A 24,577-nucleotide genomic window follows, 5' to 3' on the forward strand; every position below is an offset into this window, starting at 1 on the left:
GGTTTGTGAATTACAGTGCCCCTGAGCTCCTTTCTTCAACTCGCTTTCTTGTGACCTGGCCGCAACACCGCAGGATGGCTTCAGGCCCTAATCTGGTTCCGGCACGGCACGCTGAGCCTTTGGTTATTTCCTCTTCCTGGTGGGAAATGAGAGTTAAATTTGCCCGTTCAGAAACCTCCAGGTAGTCTCTCATTGGTTCTCGCTATTCCTGTTCATCTTCCGCAGAAATTGCAAACTGGGCCAAACAGGAGGTTAAAGGGACTGACTCTCCAAGTCGGGAGAGTGTTAGTAAAGCATGTGGAATGTTGCACCCGAGTACCAGGGTACGATAACTGGGACATATTTGAACACGTCTCCCTATCACATGGTTGATCATACTCTAGGTTCCACATGCATGTTTTAGCTGAAGGAAGAATACCTTAAACCTGGGTAGTTGAAACCCGTGGAATGGGTACCATGCAATATGACTTCAAAGGGTCTTCATTTGCTCACCGAACCTCTCCAATCCTATCACTGCTGCGTTTATGCACCTGTACACATGCTTGATTCTCTTTCGGAGACATAGCAATCCATAGGTTTTAAGATACTTACTAGTCAGGTACATTCTTAGGCGTTTAATATGCGGTGTTGAGTCCATTTCGTTGAGCAAGGAGTAGCTCTTGTCTATTCCATATTTGGCTTAAGGAACTTTATCTGTGCTCATTTCAATCTCTGGTTTTATGCAGCACCCCAACTCACCTTTACCCTTAAGCAAGCATAAGTTGGTTTTCTAAATTTGAGACCCTGTTCTGTTCTGTAATTCAGTTCCTGTGTAGCCAAGTTTACAATCCGTGTATTAGTGATATCTTATGATGTTTCTTTTTCTGTGTGACTTATTTCAGTTAGAATCATCGTACCTGAATCCACTCATTATGCTGCTACGGGCCTGATGACATAGATTTCATTGCTGAGTGATACTGCATTGTACGTAAGTACCAAAAGTTCTTTATCCATTTTTCACTTTCTGTGATATTGAACTTGTACGGTAAACGAGGTTCTCGTAAACAGAGCCGTCCCAAACTTTGGGGTGGCTGTGTCTTTTTGATTTTAATTTCCCTAAGCTATAGGACCATAAGTGGAAGTGCCCTAGGCTCTGTTGCTTTGTTTTTTAGATGTTTCAGGAAACACCATACACTTCTCCCGAGTGGTTGTTGGCAATTTACATCCCGCCCATCAGCATAACAAGGCTCCCAGTTCTCCATGGCCTGTCCTGCCTTTCTGGATTTTACACTTTTTTCAGATGGCCCTTTTCACTGGGGGGAAGTGAGACTTCATTGTAGTGCAGATTTCCTTTGCAAGTTTGCTTGGTTGGCCAAAAAGGACGTATGCGTTTTTTCCTGAATATATTCAGGAAAAAACGCATACGCCCTTTTTGTCCAAGTGCATCATTGTGGACGTTCTGCCTCTTTTCCTATGCTTTCAATGCAATTCCAGTCTACCTCCTGAAATCGGTTTCCTGCAATTCTGCCCCGCTTTCAAGTCCTCTTGGCAGCCTTACTTCAGTGTATTTTTGGAGGATAGCTGTCATTTGTAACTCTGCAGGTTTGTGAATTACAGTGCCCCTGAGCTCCTTTCTTCAACTCGCTTTCTTTTGAGCTGGCCGCAACACCGCAGGATGGCTTCAGGCCCTAATCTGTTTCCGGCACGGCACGCTGAGCCTTTGGTTAATTCCTCTTCCTGGTGGGAAATGAGAGTTAAATTTGCCCGTCCAGACACCTCCAGCTAGCCTCTCATTGGTTCTCGCTATTCCTGTTCATCTTCCGCAGAAATTGCAAACTGGGCCAAACAGGAGGTTAAAGGCGCTGACTCTCCAAGTCGGGAGAGTGTTAGTAAAGCGTCTGGAATGTTGCACCCGAGTACCAGGGTACGAAAACTGGGACATATTTGAACACGTCTCCCGTTCACATGGTTGATCATACTCTAGGTTCCACATGCATGTTTTAGCTGAAGGAAGAATACCTTAAACCTTGGTAGTTGAAACCCGTGGAATGGGTACCATGCAATATGACTTCAAAGGGTCTTCATTTGCTCACCGAACCTCTCCAATCCTATCACTGCTGCGTTTATGCCACTGTACACATGCTTGATTCTCTTTCGGAGACATAGCAATCCATAGGTTTTAAGATACTTACTAGTCAGGTACATTCTTAGGCGTTTAATATGCGGTGTTGAGTCCATTTCGTTGAGCAAGGAGTAGCTCTTGTCTATTCCATATTTGGCTTAAGGAACTTTATCTGTGCTCATTTCAATCTCTGGTTTTATGCAGCACCCCAACTCACCTTTACCCTTAAGCAAGCATAAGTTGGTTTTCTAAATTTGAGACCCTGTTCTGTTCTGTAATTCAGTTCCTGTGTAGCCAAGTTTACATTCCGTGTATTACTGATATCTTATGATGTTTCTTTTTCTGTGTCACTTATTTCAATTAGAATCATCATACCTGAATCCACTCATTGTGCTGCTAAGGGCCTGATGACACAGATTTCATTGCTGAGTGATATTGCTTTGTAAGTAAATACCACAACTTTTTGATCCATTTTTCACTTTCTTCGATGTTGAACTTGTACTGTAAAAGAGGTTCTTGTAAACAGAGCCGTTCCAAACTTTGGGGTGGCTGTGTCTTTTTGATTTTAAATTCCCTAAGCTATAGGACCATAAGTGGAAGTGCCCTAGGCTCTGTTGCTTTGTTTTTTAGATGTTTCAGGAAACACCATACACTTCTCCCGAGTGTTTGTTGGCAATTTACATCCCGCCCTTCAGCATAACAAGGCTCCCAGTTCTCCATGGCCTGTCCTGCCTTTCTGGATTTTACACTTTTTTCAGATGGCCCTTTTGACCGGGGGAAGTGAGACTTCATTGTAGTGCAGATTTCCTTTGCAAGCTTACTTGGTTGGCCAAAAAGGGCGTATGCGTTTTTTCCTGAATATATTCAGGAAAAAACGCATACGCCCTTTTTGGCCAAATGCATCATTGTGGACATTCTGCCTCTTTTCCTATGCTTTCAATGCAATTCCAGTCTACCTCCTGAAATCGGTTTCCTGCAATTCTGCTCCGCTTTCAAGTCCTCTTGGCAGCCTTACTTCAGTCTATTTTTGGACGATAGCTGTCATTTATAACTCTGCAGGTTTGTGAATTACAGTGCCCCTGAGCTCCTTTCTTCAACTCGCTTTCTTGTGACCTGGCCGCAACACCGCAGGATGGCTTCAGGCCCTAATCTGGTTCCAGCCCGGCATGCTGAGCCTTTGGTTAATTCCTCTTCCTGGTGGGAAATGAGAGTTAAATTTGCCCGTCCAGACACCTGCAGCTAGCCTCTCATTGGTTCTCGCTATTCCTGTTCAGCTTCCGCAGAAATTGCAAACTGGGCCAAACAGGAGGTTAAAGGGACTGACTCTCCAAGTCGGGAGAGTGTTAGTAAAGCGTCTGGAATGTTGCACCCGAGTACCAGGGGAGGAAAACTGAGACATATTTGAACACGTCTCCCGATCACATGGTTGATCATACTCTAGGTTCCACATGCATGTTTTAGCTGAAGGAAGAATACCTTAAACCTGGGTAGTTGAAACCCGTGGAATGGGTACCATGCAATATGACTTCAAAGGGTCTTCATTTGCTCACCGAACCTCTCCAATCCTATCACTGCTGCGTTTATGCCCCTGTACACATGCTTGATTCTCTTTCGGAGACATAGCAATCCATAGGTTTTAAGATACTTACTAGTCAGGTACATTCTTAGGCGTTTAATATGCGGTGTTGAGTCCATTTCGTTGAGCAAGGAGTAGCTCTTGTCTATTCCATATTTGGCTTAAGGAACTTTATCTGTGCTCATTTCAATCTCTGGTTTTATGCAGCACCCCAACTCACCTTTACCCTTAAGCAAGCATAAGTTGGTTTTCTAAATTTGAGATCCTGTTCTGTTCTGTAATTCAGTTCCTGTGTAGCCAAGTTTACATTCCGTGTATTACTGATATCTTATGATGTTTCTTTTTCTGTGTGACTTATTTCAGTTAGAATCATCATACCTGAATCCACTCATTGTGCTGCTAAGGGCCTGATGACACAGATTTCATTGATTGGTGATATTGCTTTGTAAGTAAATACCACAACTTCTTTATCCATTTTTCACTTTCTGCGATGTTGAACTTGTACTGTAAACGAGGTTCTTGTAAACAGAGCCGTTCCAAACTTTGGGGTGGCTGTGTCTTTTTGATTTTAATTTCCCTAAGCTATAGGACCATAAGTGGAAGTGCCCTAGGTTCTGTTGCTTTGTTTTTTAGATGTTTCAGGAAACACCATACACTTCTCCTGAGTGGTTGTTGACAATTTACATCCCGCCCATCAGCATAACAAGGCTCCCAGTTTTCCATGGCCTGTCCTGCCTTTCTGGATTTTACCCTTTTTTCAGATGGCCCTTTTGACCGGGGGGAAGTGAGACTTCATTGTAGTGCAGATTTCCTTTGCAAGCTTGCTTGGTTGGCCAAAAAGGGCGTATGCGTTTTTTCCTGAATATATTCAGGAAAAAACGCATACGCCCTTTTTGGCCAAGTGCATCATTGTGGACGTTCTGCCTCTTTTCCTATGCTTTCAATGCAATTCCAGTCTACCTCCTGAAATCGGTTTCCTGCAATTCTGCCCCGCTTTCAAGTCCTCTTGGCAGCCTTACTTCAGTCTATTTTTGGACGATAGCTGTCATTTATAACTCTGCAGGTTTGTGAATTACAGTGCCCCTGAGCTCCTTTCTTCAACTCGCTTTCTTGTGACCTGGCCGCAACACCACAGGATGGCTTCAGGCCCTAATCTGGTTCCGGCACGGCACGCTAAGCCTTTGGTTATTTCCTCTTCCTGGTGGGAAATGAGAGTTAAATTTGCCCGTGCAGACACCTCCAGCTAGTCCCTCATTGGTTCTCGCTATTCCTGTTCATCTTCCGCAGAAATTGCAAACTGTGCCAAACAGGAGGTTAAAGGTGCTGACTCTCCAAGTGGGGAGAGTGTTAGTAAAGCGTCTGGAATGTTGCACGCGAGTACCAGTGGAGGAAAGCTGAGCCATATTTGAACACGTCTCCCGTTCACATGGTTGATCATACTTGGGTTCCACATGCATGTTTTAGCTGAAGGAAGAATACCTTAAACCTGGAGAGTTAAGACCCGTGGAATGGGTACCATGCAATATGACTTCAAAGGGTCTTCATTTGCTCACCGAACCTCTCCAATCCTATCACTGCTGCGTTTATGCCCCTGTACACATGCTTGATTCTCTTTCGGAGACATAGCAATCCATAGGTTTTAACATACTTACTAGTCAGGTACATTCTTAGGCGTTTAATATGCGGTGTTGAGTCCATTTCGTTGAGCAAGGAGTAGCTCTTGTCTATTCCATATTTGACTTAAGGAACTTTATCTGTGCTCATTTCAATCTCTGGTTTTATGCAGCACCCCAACTCACCTTTACCCTTAAGCAAGCATAAGTTGGTTTTCTAAATTTGATACCCTGTTCTGTTCTGTAATTCAGTTCCTGTGTAGCCAAGTTTACATTCCATGTATTACTGATATCTTATGATGTTTCTTTTTCTGTGTGACTTATTTCAGTTAGAATCATCATACCTGAATCCACTCATTGTGCTGCTAAGGGCCTGATGACACAGATTTCATTGCTGAGTGATATTGCTTTGTAAGTAAATACCACAACTTCTTTATCCATTTTTCACTTTCTGCGATGTTGAACTTGTACTGTAAACGAGGTTCTTGTAAACAGAGCCGTTCCAAACTTTGGGGTGGCTGTGTCTTTTTGATTTTAAATTCCCTAAGCTATAGGACCATAAGTGGAAGTGCCCTAGGTTCTGTTGCTTTGTTTTTTAGATGTTTCAGGAAACACCATACACTTCTCCCCAGTGTCTGTTGGCAATTTACATCCCGCCCATCAGCATAACAAGGCTCCCAGTTCTCCATGGCCTGTCCTGCCTTTCTGGATTTTACACTTTTTTCAGATGGCCCTTTTGACCGGGGGGAAGTGAGACTTCATTGTAGTGCAGATTTCCTTTGCAAGCTTGCTTGGTTGGCCAAAAAGGGCGTATGCGTTTTTTCCTGAATATATTCAGGAAAAAACGCATACGCCCTTTTTGGCCAAGTGCATCATTGTGGACGTTCTGCCTCTTTTCCTATGCTTTCAATGCAATTCCAGTCTACCTCCTGAAATCGGTTTCCTGCAATTCTGCCCCGCTTTCAAGTCCTCTTGGCAGCCTTACTTCAGTCTATTTTTGGACGATAGCTGTCATTTATATGTCTGCAGGTTTGTGAATTACAGTGCCCCTGAGCTCCTTTCTTCAACTCGCTTTCTTGTGACCTGGCCGCAACACCGCAGGATGGCTTCAGGCCCTAATCTGGTTCCGGCCCGGCATGCTGAGCCTTTGGTTAATTCCTCTTCCTGGTGGGAAATGAGAGTTAAATTTGCCCGTCCAGACACCTGCAGCTAGCCTCTCATTGGTTCTCGCTATTCCTGTTCAGCTTCCGCAGAAATTGCAAACTGGGCCAAACAGGAGGTTAAAGGGACTGACTCTCCAAGTCGGGAGAGTGTTAGTAAAGCGTCTGGAATGTTGCACCCGAGTACCAGGGGAGGAAAACTGAGACATATTTGAACACGTCTCCCGATCACATGGTTGATCATACTCTAGGTTCCACATGCATGTTTTAGCTGAAGGAAGAATACCTTAAACCTGGGTAGTTGAAACCCGTGGAATGGGTACCATGCAATATGACTTCAAAGGGTCTTCATTTGCTCACCGAACATCTCCAATCCTATCACTGCTGCGTTTATGCCCCTGTACACATGCTTGATTCTCTTTCGGAGACATAGCAATCCATAGGTTTTAAGATACTTACTAGTCAGGTACATTCTTAGGCGTTTAATATGCGGTGTTGAGTCCATTTCGTTGAGCAAGGAGTAGCTCTTGTCTATTCCATATTTGGCTTAAGGAACTTTATCTGTGCTCATTTCAATCTCTGGTTTTATGCAGCACCCCAACTCACCTTTACCCTTAAGCAAGCATAAGTTGGTTTTCTAAATTTGAGACCCTGTTCTGTTCTGTAATTCAGTTCCTGTGTAGCCAAGTTTACATTCCGTGTATTACTGATATCTTAGGATGTTTCTTTTTCTGTGTGACTTATTTCAGTTAGAATCATCATACCTGAATCCACTCATTGTGCTGCTAAGGGCCTGATGACACAGATTTCATTGATTGGTGATATTGCTTTGTAAGTAAATACCACAACTTCTTTATCCATTTTTCACTTTCTGCGATGTTGAACTTGTACTGTAAACGAGGTTCTTGTAAACAGAGCCGTTCCAAACTTTGGGGTGGCTGTGTCTTTTTATTTTAATTTCCCTAAGCTATAGGACCATAAGTGGAAGTGCCCTAGGTTCTGTTGCTTTGTTTTTTAGATGTTTCAGGAAACACCATACACTTCTCCTGAGTGGTTGTTGACAATTTACATCCCGCCCATCAGCATAACAAGGCTCCCAGTTCTCCATGGCCTGTCCTGCCTTTCTGGATTTTACCCTTTTTTCAGATGGCCCTTTTGACCGGGGGGAAGTGAGACTTCATTGTAGTGCAGATTTCCTTTGCAAGCTTGCTTGGTTGGCCAAAAAGGGCGTATGCGTTTTTTCCTGAATATATTCAGGAAAAAACGCATACGCCCTTTTTGGCCAAGTGCATCATTGTGGACGTTCTGCCTCTTTTCCTATGCTTTCAATGCAATTCCAGTCTACCTCCTGAAATCGGTTTCCTGCAATTCTGCCCCGCTTTCAAGTCCTCTTGGCAGCCTTACTTCAGTCTATTTTTGGACGATAGCTGTCATTTGTAACTCTGCAGGTTTGTGAATTACAGTGCCCCTGAGCTCCTTTCTTCAACTCGCTTTCTTGTGACCTGGCCGCAACACCACAGGATGGCTTCAGGCCCTAATCTGGTTCTGGCACGGCACGCTGAGCCTTTGGTTATTTCCTCTTCCTGGTGGGAAATGAGAGTTAAATTTGCCCGTGCAGACACCTCCAGCTAGTCCCTCATTGGTTCTCGCTATTCCTGTTCATCTTCCGCAGAAATTGCAAACTGTGCCAAAAAGGAGGTTAAAGGCGCTGACTCTCCAAGTGGGGAGAGTGTTAGTAAAGCGTCTGGAATGTTGCACGCGAGTACCAGTGGAGGAAAGCTGAGCCATATTTGAACACGTCTCCCGTTCACATGGTTGATCATACTTGTGTTCCACATGCATGTTTTAGCTGAAGGAAGAATACCTTAAACCTGGAGAGTTAAGACCCGTGGAATGGGTACCATGCAATATGACTTCAAAGGGTCTTCATTTGCTCACCGAACCTCTCCAATCCTATCACTGCTTCGTTTATGCCCCTGTACACATGCTTGATTCTCTTTCGGAGACATAGCAATCCATAGGTTTTAAGATACTTACTAGTCAGGTACATTCTTAGGCGTTTAATATGCGGTGTTGAGTCCATTTCGTTGAGCAAGGAGTAGCTCTTGTCTATTCCATATTTGACTTAAGGAACTTTATCTGTGCTCATTTCAATCTCTGGTTTTATGCAGCACCCTAACTCACCTTTACCCTTAAGCAAGCATAAGTTGGGTTTCTAAATTTGAGACCCTGTTCTGTTCTGTAATTCAGTTCCTGTGTAGCCAAGTTTACATTCCATGTATTACTGATATCTTATGATGTTTCTTTTTCTGTGTGACTTATTTCAGTTAGAATCATCATACCTGAATCCACTCATTGTGCTGCTAAGGGCCTGATGACACAGATTTCATTGCTGAGTGATATTGCTTTGTAAGTAAATACCACAACTTCTTTATCCATTTTTCACTTTCTGCGATGTTGAACTTGTACTGTAAACGAGGTTCTTGTAAACAGAGCAGTTCCAAACTTTGGGGTGGCTGTGTCTTTTTGATTTTAAATTCCCTAAGCTATAGGACCATAAGTGGAAGTGCCCTAGGTTCTGTTGCTTTGTTTTTTAGATGTTTCAGGAAACACCATACACTTCTCCCCAGTGTCTGTTGGCAATTTACATCCCGCCCATCAGCATAACAAGGCTCCCATTTCTCCATGGCCTGTCCTGCCTTTCTGGATTTTACACTTTTTTCAGATGGCCCTTTTGACCGGGGGGAAGTGAGACTTCATTGTAGTGCAGATTTCCTTTGCAAGCTTGCTTGGTTGGCCAAAAAGGGCGTATGCGTTTTTTCCTGAATATATTCAGGAAAAAACGCATACGCCCTTTTTGGCCAAATGCATCATTGTGGACATTCTGCCTCTTTTCCTATGCTTTCAATGCAATTCCACTCTACCTCCTGAAATCGGTTTCCTGCAATTCTGCCCCGCTTTCAAGTCCTCTTGGCAGCCTTACTTCAGTCTATTTTTGGACGATAGCTGTCATTTATAACTCTGCAGGTTTGTGAATTACAGTGCCCCTGAGCTCCTTTCTTCAACTCGCTTTCTTGTGACCTGGCCGCAACACCGCAGGATGGCTTCAGGCCCTAATCTGGTTCCAGCCCGGCATGCTGAGCCTTTGGTTAATTCCTCTTCCTGGTGGGAAATGAGAGTTAAATTTGCCCGTCCAGACACCTGCAGCTAGCCTCTCATTGGTTCTCGCTATTCCTGTTCAGCTTCCGCAGAAATTGCAAACTGGGCCAAACAGGAGGTTAAAGGGACTGACTCTCCAAGTCGGGAGAGTGTTAGTAAAGCGTCTGGAATGTTGCACCCGAGTACCAGGGGAGGAAAACTGAGACATATTTGAACACGTCTCCCGATCACATGGTTGATCATACTCTAGGTTCCACATGCATGTTTTAGCTGAAGGAAGAATACCTTAAACCTGGGTAGTTGAAACCCGTGGAATGGGTACCATGCAATATGACTTCAAAGGGTCTTCATTTGCTCACCGAACCTCTCCAATCCTATCACTGCTGCGTTTATGCCCCTGTACACACGCTTGATTCTCTTTCGGAGACATAGCAATCCATAGGTTTTAAGATACTTACTAGTCAGGTACATTCTTAGGCGTTTAATATGCGGTGTTGAGTCCATTTCGTTGAGCAAGGAGTAGCTCTTGTCTATTCCATATTTGGCTTAAGGAACTTTATCTGTGCTCATTTCAATCTCTGGTTTTATGCAGCACCCCAACTCACCTTTACCCTTAAGCAAGCATAAGTTGGTTTTCTAAATTTGAGACCCTGTTCTGTTCTGTAATTCAGTTCCTGTGTAGCCAAGTTTACATTCCGTGTATTACTGATATCTTAGGATGTTTCTTTTTCTGTGTGACTTATTTCAGTTAGAATCATCATACCTGAATCCACTCATTGTGCTGTTAAGGGCCTGATGACATAGATTTCATTGCTGAGTGATATTGCTTTGTAAGTAAATACCACAACTTCTTTATCCATTTTTCACTTTCTGCGATGTTGAACTTGTACTGTAAACGAGGTTCTTGTAAACAGAGCCGTTCCAAACTTTGGGGTGGCTGTGTCTTTTTGATTTTAATTTCCCTAAGCTATAGGACCATAAGTGGAAGTGCCCTAGGTTCTGTTGCTTTGTTTTTTAGATGTTTCAGGAAACACCATGCACTTCTATGGAGTGTCTGTTGGCAATTTACATCCCGCCCATCAGCATAACAAGGCTCCCAGTTCTCCATGGCCTGTCCTGCCTTTCTGGATTTTACACTTTTTTCAGATGGCCCTTTTGACTGGGGGGAAGTGAGACTTCATTGTAGTGCAGATTTCCTTTGCAAGCTTGCTTGGTTGGCCAAAAAGGGCGTATGCGTTTTTTCCTGAATATATTCAGGAAAAAACGCATACGCCCTTTTTGGCCAAGTGCATCATTGTGGACGTTCTGCCTCTTTTCCTATGCTTTCAATGCAATTCCAGTCTACCTCCTGAAATCGGTTTCCTGCAATTCTGCCCCGCTTTCAAGTCCTCTTGGCAGCCTTACTTCAGTCTATTTTTGGACGATAGCTGTCATTTATAACTCTGCAGGTTTGTGAATTACAGTGCCCCTGAGCTCCTTTCTTCAACTCGCTTTCTTGTGAGCTGGCCGCAACACCGCAGGATGGCTTCAGGCCCTAATCTGGTTCCGGCCCGGCATGCTGAGCCTTTGGTTAATTCCTCTTCCTGGTGGGAAATGAGAGTTAAATTTGCCCGTCCAGACACCTGCAGCTAGCCTCTCATTGGTTCTCGCTATTCCTGTTCATCTTCCGCAGAAATTGCAAACTGGGCCAAACAGGAGGTTAAAGGGACTGACTCTCCAAGTCGGGAGAGTGTTAGTAAAGCGTCTGGAGTGTTGCACCCGAGTACCAGAGTAGGAAAACTGAGACATATTTGAACACGTCTCCCGTTCACATGGTTGATCATACTCTGGGTTCCACATGCATGTTTTAGCTGAAGGAAGAATACCTTAAACCTGGAGAGTTGAGACCCGTGGAATGGGTACCGTGCAATATGACTTCAAAGGGTCTTCATTTGCTCCCCGAACCTCTCCAATCCTATCACTGCTGCATTTATGCCCCTGTACACACGCTTGATTCTCTTTTGGAGACATAGCAATCCATAGGTTTTAAGATACTTACTAGTCAGGTACATTCTTAGGCGTTTAATATGGGGTTTTGAGTCCATTTCGTTGAGCAAGGAGTAGCTCTTGTCTATTCCATATTTGGCTTAAGGAACTTTATCTGTGCTCATTTCAATCTCTGGTTTTATGCAGCACCTCAACTCACCTTTCCCCTTAAGCAAGCATAAGTTGGTTTTCTAAATTTGAGACCCTGTTCTGTTTTGGAATGCAGGTCCTGTGTAGCCAAGTTTACATTCCGTATATTAGTGATATCTTATGATGTTTCTTTTTCTGTGTGACTTATTTCAGTTAGAATCATCGTACCTGAATCCACTCATTATGCTGCTACGGGCCTGATGACATAGATTTCATTGCTGAGTGATACTGCATTGTACGTAAGTACCACAAGTTCTTTATCCATTTTTCACTTTCTGTGATATTGAACTTGTATGGTAAACGAGGTTCTTTTAAACGGAGGCGTCCCAAACTTTGGGGTGGCTGTGTCTTTTTGATTTTAATTTCCCTAAGCTATAGGACCATAAGTGGAAGTGCCCTAGGCTCTGTTGCCTTGTTTTTTAGATGTTTCAGGAAACACCATACACTTATCCTGAGTGTCTGTTGGCAATTTACATCCCGCCCATCAGCATAACAAGGCTCCCAGTTCTCCATGGCCTGTCCTGCCTTTCTGGATTTTACACTTTTTTCAGATGGCCCTTTTGACCGGTGGGAAGTGAGACTTCATTGTAGTGCAGATTTCCTTTGCAAGTTTGCTTGGTTGGCCAAAAAGGGCGTATGCGTTTTTTCCTGAATATATTCAGGAAAAAACGCATACGCCCTTTTTGGCCAAGTGCATCATTGTGGACGTTCTGCCTCTTTTCCTATGCTTTCAATGAAATTCCAGTCTACCTCCTGAAATCGGTTTCCTGCAATTCTGCCCCGCTTTCAAGTCCTCTTGGCAGCCTTACTTCAGTCTATTTTTGGACGATAGCTGTCATTTATAACTCTGCAGGTTTGTGAATTACAGTGCCCCTGAGCTCCTTTCTTCAACTTGCTTTCTTGTGACCTGGCCGCAACACCGCAGGATGGCTTCAGCCCCTAATCTGGTTCCGGCACGGCACGCTGAGCCTCTGGTTATTTCCTCTTCCTGGTGGGAAATGAGACTTAAATTTGCCCGTCCAGACACCTCCAGCTAGTCTCTCATTGGTTCTCGCTATTCCTGTTCATCTTCCGCAGAAATTGCAAACTGGGCCAAACAGGAGGTTAAAGGCGCTGACTCTCCAAGTGGGGAGAGTGTTAGTAAAGCGTCTGGAATGTTGCACCCGAGTACCAGGGGAGGAAAACTGAGACATATTTGAACACGTCTCCAGATCACATGGTTGATCATACTCTGGGTTCCACATGCATGTTTTAGCTGAAGGAAGAATACCTAAAACCTGGGTAGTTGAAACCCGTGGAATGGGTACCATGCAATATGACTTCAAAGGGTCTTCATTTGCTCACCGAACCTCTCCAATCCTATCACTGCTGCGTTTATGCCCCTGTACACATGCTTGATTCTCTTTCGGAGACATAGCAATCCCTAGATTTTAAGATACTTACTAGTCAGGTACATTCTTAGGCGTTTAATATGCGGTGTTGAGTCCATTTCTTTGAGCAAGGAGTAGCTCTTGTCTATTCCATATTTGGCTTAAGGAACTTTATCTGTGCTCATTTCAATCTCTGGTTTTATGCAGCACCCCAACTCACCTTTACCCTTAAGCAAGCATAGGTTGGTTTTCTAAATTTGAGACACTGTTCTGTTCTATAATTCAGTTCCTGTGTAGCCAAGTTTACATTCCGTGTATTACTGATATCTTATGATGTTTCTTTTTCTGTGTGACTTATTTCACTTAGAATCATCATACCTGAATCCACTCATTGTGCTACTAAGGGCCTGATGACACAGATTTCATTGCTGAGTGATATTGCTTTGTAAGTAAATACCACAACTTCTTTATCCATTTTTCACTTTCTGCGATGTTGAACTTGTACTGTAAACGAGGTTCTTGTAAACAGAGGCGTCCCAAACTTTGGGGTGGCTGTGTCTTTTTGATTTTAAATTACCTAAGCTATAGGACCATAAGTGGCAGTGCCCTAGGCTCTGTTGCTTTGTTTTTTAGATGTTTCAGGAAACACCATACACTTCTCCCCAGTGGCTGTTGGCAATTTACATCCCGCCCATCAGCATAACAAGGCTCCCAGTTCTCCATGGCCTGTCCTACCTTTCTGGATTTTACACTTTTTTCAGATGGCCCTTTTGACCGGGGGGAAGTGAGACTTCATTGTAGTGCAGATTTCCTTTGCAAGCTTGCTTGGTTGGCCAAAAAGGGCGTATGCGTTTTTTCCTGAATATATTCAGGAAAAAACGCATACGCCCTTTTTGGCCAAGTGCATCATTGTGGACGTTCTGCCTCTTTTCCTATGCTTTCAATGCAATTCCAGTCTACCTCCTGAAATCGGTTTCCTGCAATTCTGCCCCGCTTTCAAGTCCTCTTGGCAGCCTTACTTCAGTCTATTTTTGGACGATAGCTGTCATTTATAACTCTGCAGGTTTGTGAATTACAGTGCCCCTGAGCTCCTTTCTTCAACTCGCTTTCTTTTGAGCTGGCCGCAACACCGCAGGATGGCTTCAGGCCCTAATCTGATTCCGGCACGGCACGCTCAGCCTTTGGTTATTTCCTCTTCCTGGTGGGAAATGAGAGTTAAATTTGCCCGTCCAGACACCTCCAGCTAGCCTCTCATTGGTTCTCGCTATTCCTGTTCATCTTCCGCAGAAATTGCAAACTGGGCCAAACAGGAGGTTAAAGGCGCTGACTCTCCAAGTGGGGAGAGTGTTAGTAAAGCATCTGGAATGTTGCACCCGAGTACCAGGGGAGGAAAACTGAGACATATTTGAACACGTCTCTCGTTCACATGGTTGACCTTACTTGGGTTCCACATGCATGTTTTAGCTGAAGGAAGAATACCTTAAACCTGGAGAGTTGAGACCCGTGTAATGGGTACCATGCAATATGACTTCAAACGGTCTTCATTTGCTCACCGAACCTCTCCAATCCTATCACTGCTGCGTTTATGCCCCTGTACACACGCTTGATTCTCTTTCGGAGACATAGCAATCCATAGGTTTTAAGATACTTACTAGTCAGGTACATTCTTAGGCGTTTAATATGCGGTGTTGGGTCCATTTCGTTGAGCAAGGAGTAGCTCTTGTCTATTCCATATTTGGCTTAAGGAACTTTATCTGTGCTCATTTCAATCTCTGGTTTTATGCAGGACCCCAACTCACCTTTACCCTTAAGCAAGCATAAGTTGGTTTTCTAAATTTGAGACCCTGTTGTGTTCTGTAATTCAGTTCCTGTGTAGCCAAGTTTACATTCCGTGTATTACTGATATCTTATGATGTTTCTTTTTCTGTGTGACTTATTTCAGTTAGAATCATCATACCTGAATCCACTCATTGTGCTGCTAAGGGCCTGATGACATAGATTTCATTGCTGAGTGATATTGCTTTGTAAGTAAATACCACAACTTCTTTATCCATTTTTCACTTTCTGCGATGTTGAACTTGTACTGTAAACGAGGTTCTTGTAAACAGAGGCGTCCCAAACTTTGGGGTGGCTGTGTCTTTTTGATTTTAATTTCCCTAAGCTATAGGACCATAAGTGGCAGTGCCCTAGGCTCTGTTGCTTTGTTTTTTAGATGTTTCAGGAAACACCATACACTTCTCCCGAGTGGTTGTTGGCAATTTACATCCCGCCCTTCAGCATAACAAGGCTCCCAGTTCTCCATGGCCTGTCCTGCCTTTCTGGATTTTACACATTTTTCAGATGGCCCTTTTGACCGGGGGGAAGTGAGACTTCATTGTAGTGCAGATTTCCTTTGCAAGCTTGCTTGGTTGGCCAAACAGGGCGTATGCGTTTTTTCCTGAATATATTCAGGAAAAAACGCATACGCCCTTTTTGGCCAAGTGCATCATTGTGGACGTTCTGCCTCTTTTCCTATGCTTTCAATGCAATTCCAGTCTACCTCCTGAAATCGGTTTCCTGCAATTCTGCCCCGCTTTCAAGTCCTCTTGGCAGCCTTACTTCAGTCTATTTTTGGACGATAGCTGTCATTTATAACTCTGCAGGTTTGTGAATTACAGTGCCCCTGAGCTCCTTTCTTCAACTCGCTTTCTTTTGAGCTGGCCGCAACACCGCAGGATGGCTTCAGGCCCTAATCTGGTTCCGGCCCGGCATGCTGAGCCTTTGGTTAATTCCTCTTCCTGGTGGGAAATGAGAGTTAAATTTGCCCGTCCAGACACCTGCAGCTAGCCTCTCATTGGTTCTCGCTATTCCTGTTCATCTTCCGCAGAAATTGCAAACTGGGCCAAACAGGAGGTTAAAGGGACTGACTCTCCAAGTCGGGAGAGTGTCAGTAAAGCGTCTGGAGTGTTGCACCCGAGTTCCAGGGTAGGAAAACTGAGACATATTTGAACACGTCTCCCGTTCACATGGTTGATCATACTCTGGGTTCCACATGCATGTTTTAGCTGAAGGAAGAATACCTTAAACCTGGAGAGTTGAGACCCGTGGAATGGGTACCATGCAATATGACTTCAAAGGGTCTTCATTTGCTCACCGAACCTCTCCAATCCTATCACTGCTGCATTTATGCCCCTGTACACACGCTTGATTCTCTTTTGGAGACATAGCAATCCATAGGTTTTAAGATACTTACTAGTCAGGTACATTCTTAGGCGTTTAATATGAGGTGTTGGGTCCATTTCGTTGAGCAAGGAGTAGCTCTTGTCTATTCCATATTTGGCTTAAGGAACTTTATCTGTGCTCATTTCAATCTCTGGTTTTATGCAGCACCCCAACTCACCTTTACCCTTAAGCAAGCATAAGTTGGTTTTCTAAATTTGAGACACTGTTGTGTTCTGTAATTCAGTTCCTGTGTAGCCAAGTTTACATTCCGTGTATTACTGATATCTTATGATGTTTCTTTTTCTGTGTGACTTATTTCAGTTAGAATCATCATACCTGAATCCACTCATTGTGCTGCTAAGGGCCTGATGACATAGATTTCATTGCTGAGTGATATTGCTTTGTAAGTAAATACCACAACTTCTTTATCCATTTTTCACTTTCTGCGATGTTGAACTTGTACTGTAAACGAGGTTCTTGTAAACAGAGGCGTCCCAAACTTTGGGGTGGCTGTGTCTTTTTGATTTTAATTTCCCTAAGCTATAGGACCATAAGTGGCAGTGCCCTAGGCTCTGTTGCTTTGTTTTTTAGATGTTTCAGGAAACACCATACACTTCTCCCGAGTGGTTGTTGGCAATTTACATCCCGCCCTTCAGCATAACAAGGCTCCCAGTTCTCCATGGCCTGTCCTGCCTTTCTGGATTTTACACTTTTTTCAGATGGCCCTTTTGACCGGGGGAAGTGAGACTTCATTGTAGTGCAGATTTCCTTTGCAAGCTTGCTTGGTTGGCCAAACAGGGCGTATGCGTTTTTTCCTGAATATATTCAGGAAAAAACGCATACGCCCTGTTTGGCCAAGTGCATCATTGTGGACGTTCTGCCTCTTTTCCTATGCTTTCAATGCAATTCCAGTCTACCTCCTGAAATCGGTTTCCTGCAATTCTGCCCCGCTTTCAAGTCCTCTTGGCAGCCTTACTTCAGTCTATTTTTGGACGATAGCTGTCATTTATAACTCTGCAGGTTTGTGAATTACAGTGCCCCTGAGCTCCTTTCTTCAACTCGCTTTCTTGTGAGCTGCCCGCAACACCGCAGGATGGCTTCAGGCCCTAATCTGGTTCCGGCCCGGCATGCTGAGCCGTTGGTTAATTCCTCTTCCTGGTGGGAAATGAGAGTTAAATTTGCCCGTCCAGACACCTGCAGCTAGCCTCTCATTGGTTCTCGCTATTCCTGTTCATCTTCCGCAGAAATTGCAAACTGGGCCAAACAGGAGGTTAAAGGGACTGACTCTCCAAGTCGGGAGAGTGTCAGTAAAGCGTCTGGAGTGTTGCACCCGAGTACCAGGGTAGGAAAACTGAGACATATTTGAACACGTCTCCCGTTCACATGGTTGATCATACTCTGGGTTCCACATGCATGTTTTAGCTGAAGGAAGAATACCTTAAACCTGGAGAGTTGAGACCCGTGGAATGGGTACCGTGCAATATGACTTCAAAGGGTCTTCATTTGCTCACCGAACCTCTCCAATCCTATCACTGCTGCATTTATGCCCCTGTACACACGCTTGATTCTCTTTTGGAGACATAGCAATCCATAGGTTTTAAGATACTTACTAGTCAGGTACATTCTTAGGCGTTTAATATGGGGTTTTGAGTCCATTTCGTTGAGCAAGGAGTAGCTCTTGTCTATTCCATATTTGGCTTAAGGAACTTTATCTGTGCTCATTTCAATCTCTGGTTTTATGCAGCACCCCAACTCACCTTTCCCCTTAAGCAAGCATAAGTTGGTTTTCTAAATTTGAGACCCTGTTCTGTTTTGGAATGCAGTTCCTGTGTAGCCAAGTTTACATTCCGTGTATTAGTGATATCTTATGATGTTTCTTTTTCTGTGTGACTTATTTCAGTTAGAATCATCGTACCTGAATCCACTCATTATGCTGCTACGGGCCTGATGACATAGATTTCATTGCTGAGTGATACTGCATTGTACGTAAGTACCACAAGTTCTTTATCCATTTTTCACTTTCTGTGATATTGAACTTGTATGGTAAACGAGGTTCTTGTAAGCGGAGGCGTCCCAAACTTTGGGGTGGCTGTGTCTTTTTGATTTTAATTTCCCTAAGCTATAGGACCATAAGTGGAAGTGCCCTAGGCTCTGTTGCTTTGTTTTTTAGATGTTTCAGGAAACACCATACACTTCTCCTGAGTGTCTGTTGGCAATTTACATCCCGCCCATCAGCATAACAAGGCTCCCAGTTCTCCATGGCCTGTCCTGCCTTTCTGGATTTTACACTTTTTTCAGATGGCCCTTTTGACCGGGGGGAAGTGAGACTTCATTGTAGTGCAGATTTCCTTTGCAAGTTTGCTTGGTTGGCCAAAAAGGGCGTATGCGTTTTTTCCTGAATATATTCAGGAAAAAACGCATACACCCTTTTTGGCCAAGTGCATCATTGTGGACGTTCTGCCTCTTTTCCTATGCTTTCAATGCAATTCCCGTCTACCTCCTGAAATCAGTTTCCCGTAATTCTGCCCCGCTTTCAAGTCCTCTTGGCAGCCTTACTTCAGTATATTTTTGGACGATAGCTGTCATTTATAACTCTGCAGGTTTGTGAATTACAGTGCCCCTGAGCTCCTTTCTTCAACTCGCTTTCTTGTGACCTGGCCGCAACACCGCAGGATGTCTTCAGGCCCTAATCTGGTTCTGGCACGGCACGCTGAGCCTTTGGTTAATTCCTCTTCCTGGTGGGAAATGAGAGTTAAATTTGCCCATCCAGACACCTCCAGCTAGTCTCTCATTGGTTGTCGCTATTCCTGTTCATCTTCCACAGAAATTGCAAACTGGGCCAAACAGGAGGTTAAAGGGACTGACTCTCCAAGTCGGGAGAGTGTTAGTAAAGCATCTGGAATGTTGCACCCGAGTACCAGGGTACGAAAACTGAGACATATTTGAACACGTCTCCCGATCACATGGTTGATCATACTCTGGGTTCCACATGCATGTTTTAGCTGAAGGAAGAATACCTTAAACCTGGAGAGTTGAGACCCGTGGAATGGGTACCATGCAATATGACTTCAAAGGGTCTTCATTTGCTCACCGAACCTCTCCAATCCTATCACTGCTGCGTTTATGCCCCTGTACACATGCTTGATTCTCTTTCGGAGACATAGCAATCCATAGGTTTTAAGATAATTACTAGTCAGGTACATTCTTAGGCGTTTAATATGCGGTGTTGAGTCCATTTCTTTGAGCAAGGAGTAGCTCTTGTCTATTCCATATTTGGCTTAAGGAACTTTATCTGTGCTCATTTCAATCTCTGGTTTTATGCAGCACCCCACTCACCTTTCCCCTTAAGCAAGCATAAGTTGATTTTCTAAATTTGAGACCCTGTTCTGTTCTGTAATTCAGTTCCTGTGTAGCCAAGTATACATTCCGTGTATTACTGATATCTTATGATGTTTCTTTTTCTGTGTGACTTATTTCAGTTAGAATCATCATACCTGAATCCACTCATTGTGCTGCTAAGGGCCTGATGACATAGATTTCATTGCTGAGTGATATTGCTTTGTAAGTAAATACCACAACTTCTTTATCCATTTTTCACTTTCTGCGATGTTGAACTTGTACTGTAAACGAGGTTCTTGTAAACAGAGGCGTCCCAAAGTTTGGGGTGGCTGTGTCTTTTTGATTTTAATTTCCCTAAGCTATAGGACCATAAGTGGCAGTGCCCTAGGCTCTGTTGCTTTGTTTTTTAGATGTTTCAGGAAACACCATACACTTCTCCCGAGTGTCTGTTGGCAATTTACATCCCGCCCATCAGCATAACAAGGCTCCCAGTTCTCCATGGCCTGTCCTGCCTTTCTGGATTTTACACTTTTTTCAGATGGCCCTTTTGACCGGGGGGAAGTGAGACTTCATTGTAGTGCAGATTTCCTTTGCAAGCTTGCTTGGTTGGCCAAAAAGGGCGTATGCGTTTTTTCCTGAATATATTCAGGAAAAAACGCATACGCCCTTTTTGGCCAAGTGCATCATTGTGGACGTTCTGCCTCTTTTCCTATGCTTTCAATGTAATTCCAGTCTACCTCCTGAAATCGGTTTCCTGCAATTCTGCCCCGCTTTCAAGTCCTCTTGGCAGCCTTAGTTCAGTATATTTGGGACGATAGCTGTCATTTATAACTCTGCAGGTTTGTGAATTACAGTGCCCCTGAGCTCCTTTCTTCAACTCGCTTTCTTGTGAGCTGGCCGCAACACCGCAGGATGGCTTCAGGCCCTAATCTGGTTCCGGCCCGGCATGCTGAGCCTTTGGTTAATTCCTCTTCCTGGTGGGAAATGAGAGTTAAATTTGCCCGTCCAGACACCTGCAGCTAGCCTCTCATTGGTTCTCGCTATTCCTGTTCATCTTCCGCAGAAATTGCAAACTGGGCCAAACAGGAGGTTAAAGGGACTGACTCTCCAAGTCGGGAGAGTGTCAGTAAAGCGTCTGGAGTGTTGCACCCGAGTACCAGGGTAGGAAAACTGAGACATATTTGAACACGTCTCCCGTTCACATGGTTGATCATACTCTGGATTCCACATGCATGTTTTAGCTGAAGGAAGAATACCTTAAACCTGGAGAGTTGAGACCCGTGGAATGGGTACCGTGCAATATGACTTCAAAGGGTCTTCATTTGCTCACCGAACCTCTCCAATCCTATCACTGCTGCATTTATGCCCCTGTACACACGCTTGATTCTCTTTTGGAGACATAGCAATCCATAGGTTTTAAGATACTTACTAGTCAGGTACATTCTTAGGCGTTTAATATGGGGTTTTGAGTCCATTTCGTTGAGCAAGGAGTAGCTCTTGTCTATTCCATATTTGGCTTAAGGAACTTTATCTGTGCTCATTTCAATCTCTGGTTTTATGCAGCACCCCAACTCACCTTTACCCTTAAGCAAGCATAAGTTGGTTTTCTAAATTTGAGACCCTGTTCTGTTTCGGAATGCAGTTCCTGTGTAGCCAAGTTTACATTCCGTGTATTAGTGATATCTTATGATGTTTCTTTTTCTGTGTGACTTATTTCAGTTAGAATCATCGTACCTGAATCCACTCATTATGCTGCTACGGGCCTGATGACATAGATTTCATTGCTGAGTGATACTGCATTGTACGTAAGTACCACAAGTTCTTTATCCATTTTTCACTTTCTGCGATGTTGAACTTGTACTGTAAACGAGGTTCTTGTAAACAGAGGCGTCCCAAACTTTGGGGTGGCTGTGTCTTTTTGATTTTAATTTCCCTAAGCTATAGGACCATAAGTGGAAGTGCCCTAGGCTCTGTTGCTTTGTTTTTTAGATGTTTCAGGAAACACCATACACTTATCCCGAGTGTCTGTTGGCAATTTACATCCCGCCCATCAGCATAACAAGGCTCCCAGTTCTCCATGGCCTGTCCTGCCTTTCTGGATTTTACACTTTTTTCAGATGGCCCTTTTGACCGGGGGGAAGTGAGACTTCATTGTAGTGCAGATTTCCTTTGCAAGTTTGCTTGGTTGGCCAAAAAGGGCGTATGCGTTTTTTCCTGAATATATTCAGGAAAAAACGCATACACCCTTTTTGGCCAAGTGCATCATTGTGGACGTTCTGCCTCTTTTCCTATGCTTTCAATGCAATTCCAGTCTACCTCCTGAAATCAGTTTCCCGTAATTCTGCCCCGCTTTCAAGTCCTCTTGGCAGCCTTACTTCAGTATATTTTTGGACGATAGCTGTCATTTATAACTCTGCAGGTTTGTGAATTACAGTGCCCCTGAGCTCCTTTCTTCAACTCGCTTTCTTGTGACCTGGCCGCAACACCGCAGGATGTCTTCAGGCCCTAATCTGGTTCTGGCACGGCACGCTGAGCCTTTGGTTAATTCCTCTTCCTGGTGGGAAATGAGAGTTAAATTTGCCCATCCAGACACCTCCAGCTAGTCTCTCATTGGTTGTCGCTATTCCTGTTCATCTTCCACAGAAATTGCAAACTGGGCCAAACAGGAGGTTAAAGGGACTGACTCTCCAAGTCGGGAGAGTGTTAGTAAAGCATCTGGAATGTTGCACCCGAGTACCAGGGTACGAAAACTGAGACATATTTGAACACGTCTCCCGATCACATGGTTGATCATACTCTGGGTTCCACATGCATGTTTTAGCTGAAGGAAGAATACCTTAAACCTGGAGAGTTGAGACCCGTGGAATGGGTACCATGCAATATGACTTCAAAGGGTCTTCATTTGCTCACCGAACCTCTCCAATCCTATCACTGCTGCGTTTATGCCCCTGTACACATGCTTGATTCTCTTTCGGAGACATAGCAATCCATAGGTTTTAAGATAATTACTAGTCAGGTACATTCTTAGGCGTTTAATATGCGGTGTTGAGTCCATTTCTTTGAGCAAGGAGTAGCTCTTGTCTATTCCATATTTGGCTTAAGGAACTTTATCTGTGCTCATTTCAATCTCTGGTTTTATGCAGCACCCCACTCACCTTTCCCCTTAAGCAAGCATAAGTTGATTTTCTAAATTTGAGACCCTGTTCTGTTCTGTAATTCAGTTCCTGTGTAGCCAAGTATACATTCCGTGTATTACTGATATCTTATGATGTTTCTTTTTCTGTGTGACTTATTTCAGTTAGAATCATCATACCTGAATCCACTCATTGTGCTGCTAAGGGCCTGATGACATAGATTTCATTGCTGAGTGATATTGCTTTGTAAGTAAATACCACAACTTCTTTATCCATTTTTCACTTTCTGCGATGTTGAACTTGTACTGTAAACGAGGTTCTTGTAAACAGAGGCGTCCCAAAGTTTGGGGTGGCTGTGTCTTTTTGATTTTAATTTCCCTAAGCTATAGGACCATAAGTGGCAGTGCCCTAGGCTCTGTTGCTTTGTTTTTTAGATGTTTCAGGAAACACCATACACTTCTCCCGAGTGTCTGTTGGCAATTTACATCCCGCCCATCAGCATAACAAGGCTCCCAGTTCTCCATGGCCTGTCCTGCCTTTCTGGATTTTACACTTTTTTCAGATGGCCCTTTTGACCGGGGGGAAGTGAGACTTCATTGTAGTGCAGATTTCCTTTGCAAGCTTGCTTGGTTGGCCAAAAAGGGCGTATGCGTTTTTTCCTGAATATATTCAGGAAAAAACGCATACGCCCTTTTTGGCCAAGTGCATCATTGTGGACGTTCTGCCTCTTTTCCTATGCTTTCAATGTAATTCCAGTCTACCTCCTGAAATCGGTTTCCTGCAATTCTGCCCCGCTTTCAAGTCCTCTTGGCAGCCTTAGTTCAGTATATTTGGGACGATAGCTGTCATTTATAACTCTGCAGGTTTGTGAATTACAGTGCCCCTGAGCTCCTTTCTTCAACTCGCTTTCTTGTGAGCTGCCCGCAACACCGCAGGATGGCTTCAGGCCCTAATCTGGTTCCGGCCCGGCATGCTGAGCCTTTGGTTAATTCCTCTTCCTGGTGGGAAATGAGAGTTAAATTTGCCCGTCCAGACACCTGCAGCTAGCCTCTCATTGGTTCTCGCTATTCCTGTTCATCTTCCGCAGAAATTGCAAACTGGGCCAAACAGGAGGTTAAAGGGACTGACTCTCCAAGTCGGGAGAGTGTCAGTAAAGCGTCTGGAGTGTTGCACCCGAGTACCAGGGTAGGAAAACTGAGACATATTTGAACACGTCTCCCGTTCACATGGTTGATCATACTCTGGATTCCACATGCATGTTTTAGCTGAAGGAAGAATACCTTAAACCTGGAGAGTTGAGACCCGTGGAATGGGTACCGTGCAATATGACTTCAAAGGGTCTTCATTTGCTCACCGAACCTCTCCAATCCTATCACTGCTGCATTTATGCCCCTGTACACACGCTTGATTCTCTTTTGGAGACATAGCAATCCATAGGTTTTAAGATACTTACTAGTCAGGTACATTCTTAGGCGTTTAATATGGGGTTTTGAGTCCATTTCGTTGAGCAAGGAGTAGCTCTTGTCTATTCCATATTTGGCTTAAGGAACTTTATCTGTGCTCATTTCAATCTCTGGTTTTATGCAGCACCCCAACTCACCTTTACCCTTAAGCAAGCATAAGTTGGTTTTCTAAATTTGAGACCCTGTTCTGTTTCGGAATGCAGTTCCTGTGTAGCCAAGTTTACATTCCGTGTATTAGTGATATCTTATGATGTTTCTTTTTCTGTGTGACTTATTTCAGTTAGAA

At 44.0% G+C, this 24,577-nt stretch overlaps 1 long non-coding RNA gene across 8 annotated transcripts in view; it reads left to right on the top strand.

The window, feature by feature from the left end:
- LOC307181340 overlaps nt 1-24,577 on the top strand; it is a 1,758,975-nt gene that overhangs the window by 1,568,934 nt on the left and 165,464 nt on the right. The window contains exon 13 of one of the 8 annotated variants that reach the window (XR_013826457.1): nt 13,522-13,602. The exons of the other annotated variants lie outside the window; for them this stretch is intronic. This is a non-coding gene — a long non-coding RNA (uncharacterized lncRNA). Of the gene's footprint in view, nt 1-13,521; nt 13,603-24,577 lie in introns of those variants that run through there. 8 annotated transcript variants of the gene reach the window in all.

Source organism: Stenella coeruleoalba (genome assembly GCF_951394435.1).
Source record: "Stenella coeruleoalba genome assembly, contig: scaffold_40, whole genome shotgun sequence".
NCBI lineage: Eukaryota > Metazoa > Chordata > Mammalia > Artiodactyla > Delphinidae > Stenella > Stenella coeruleoalba.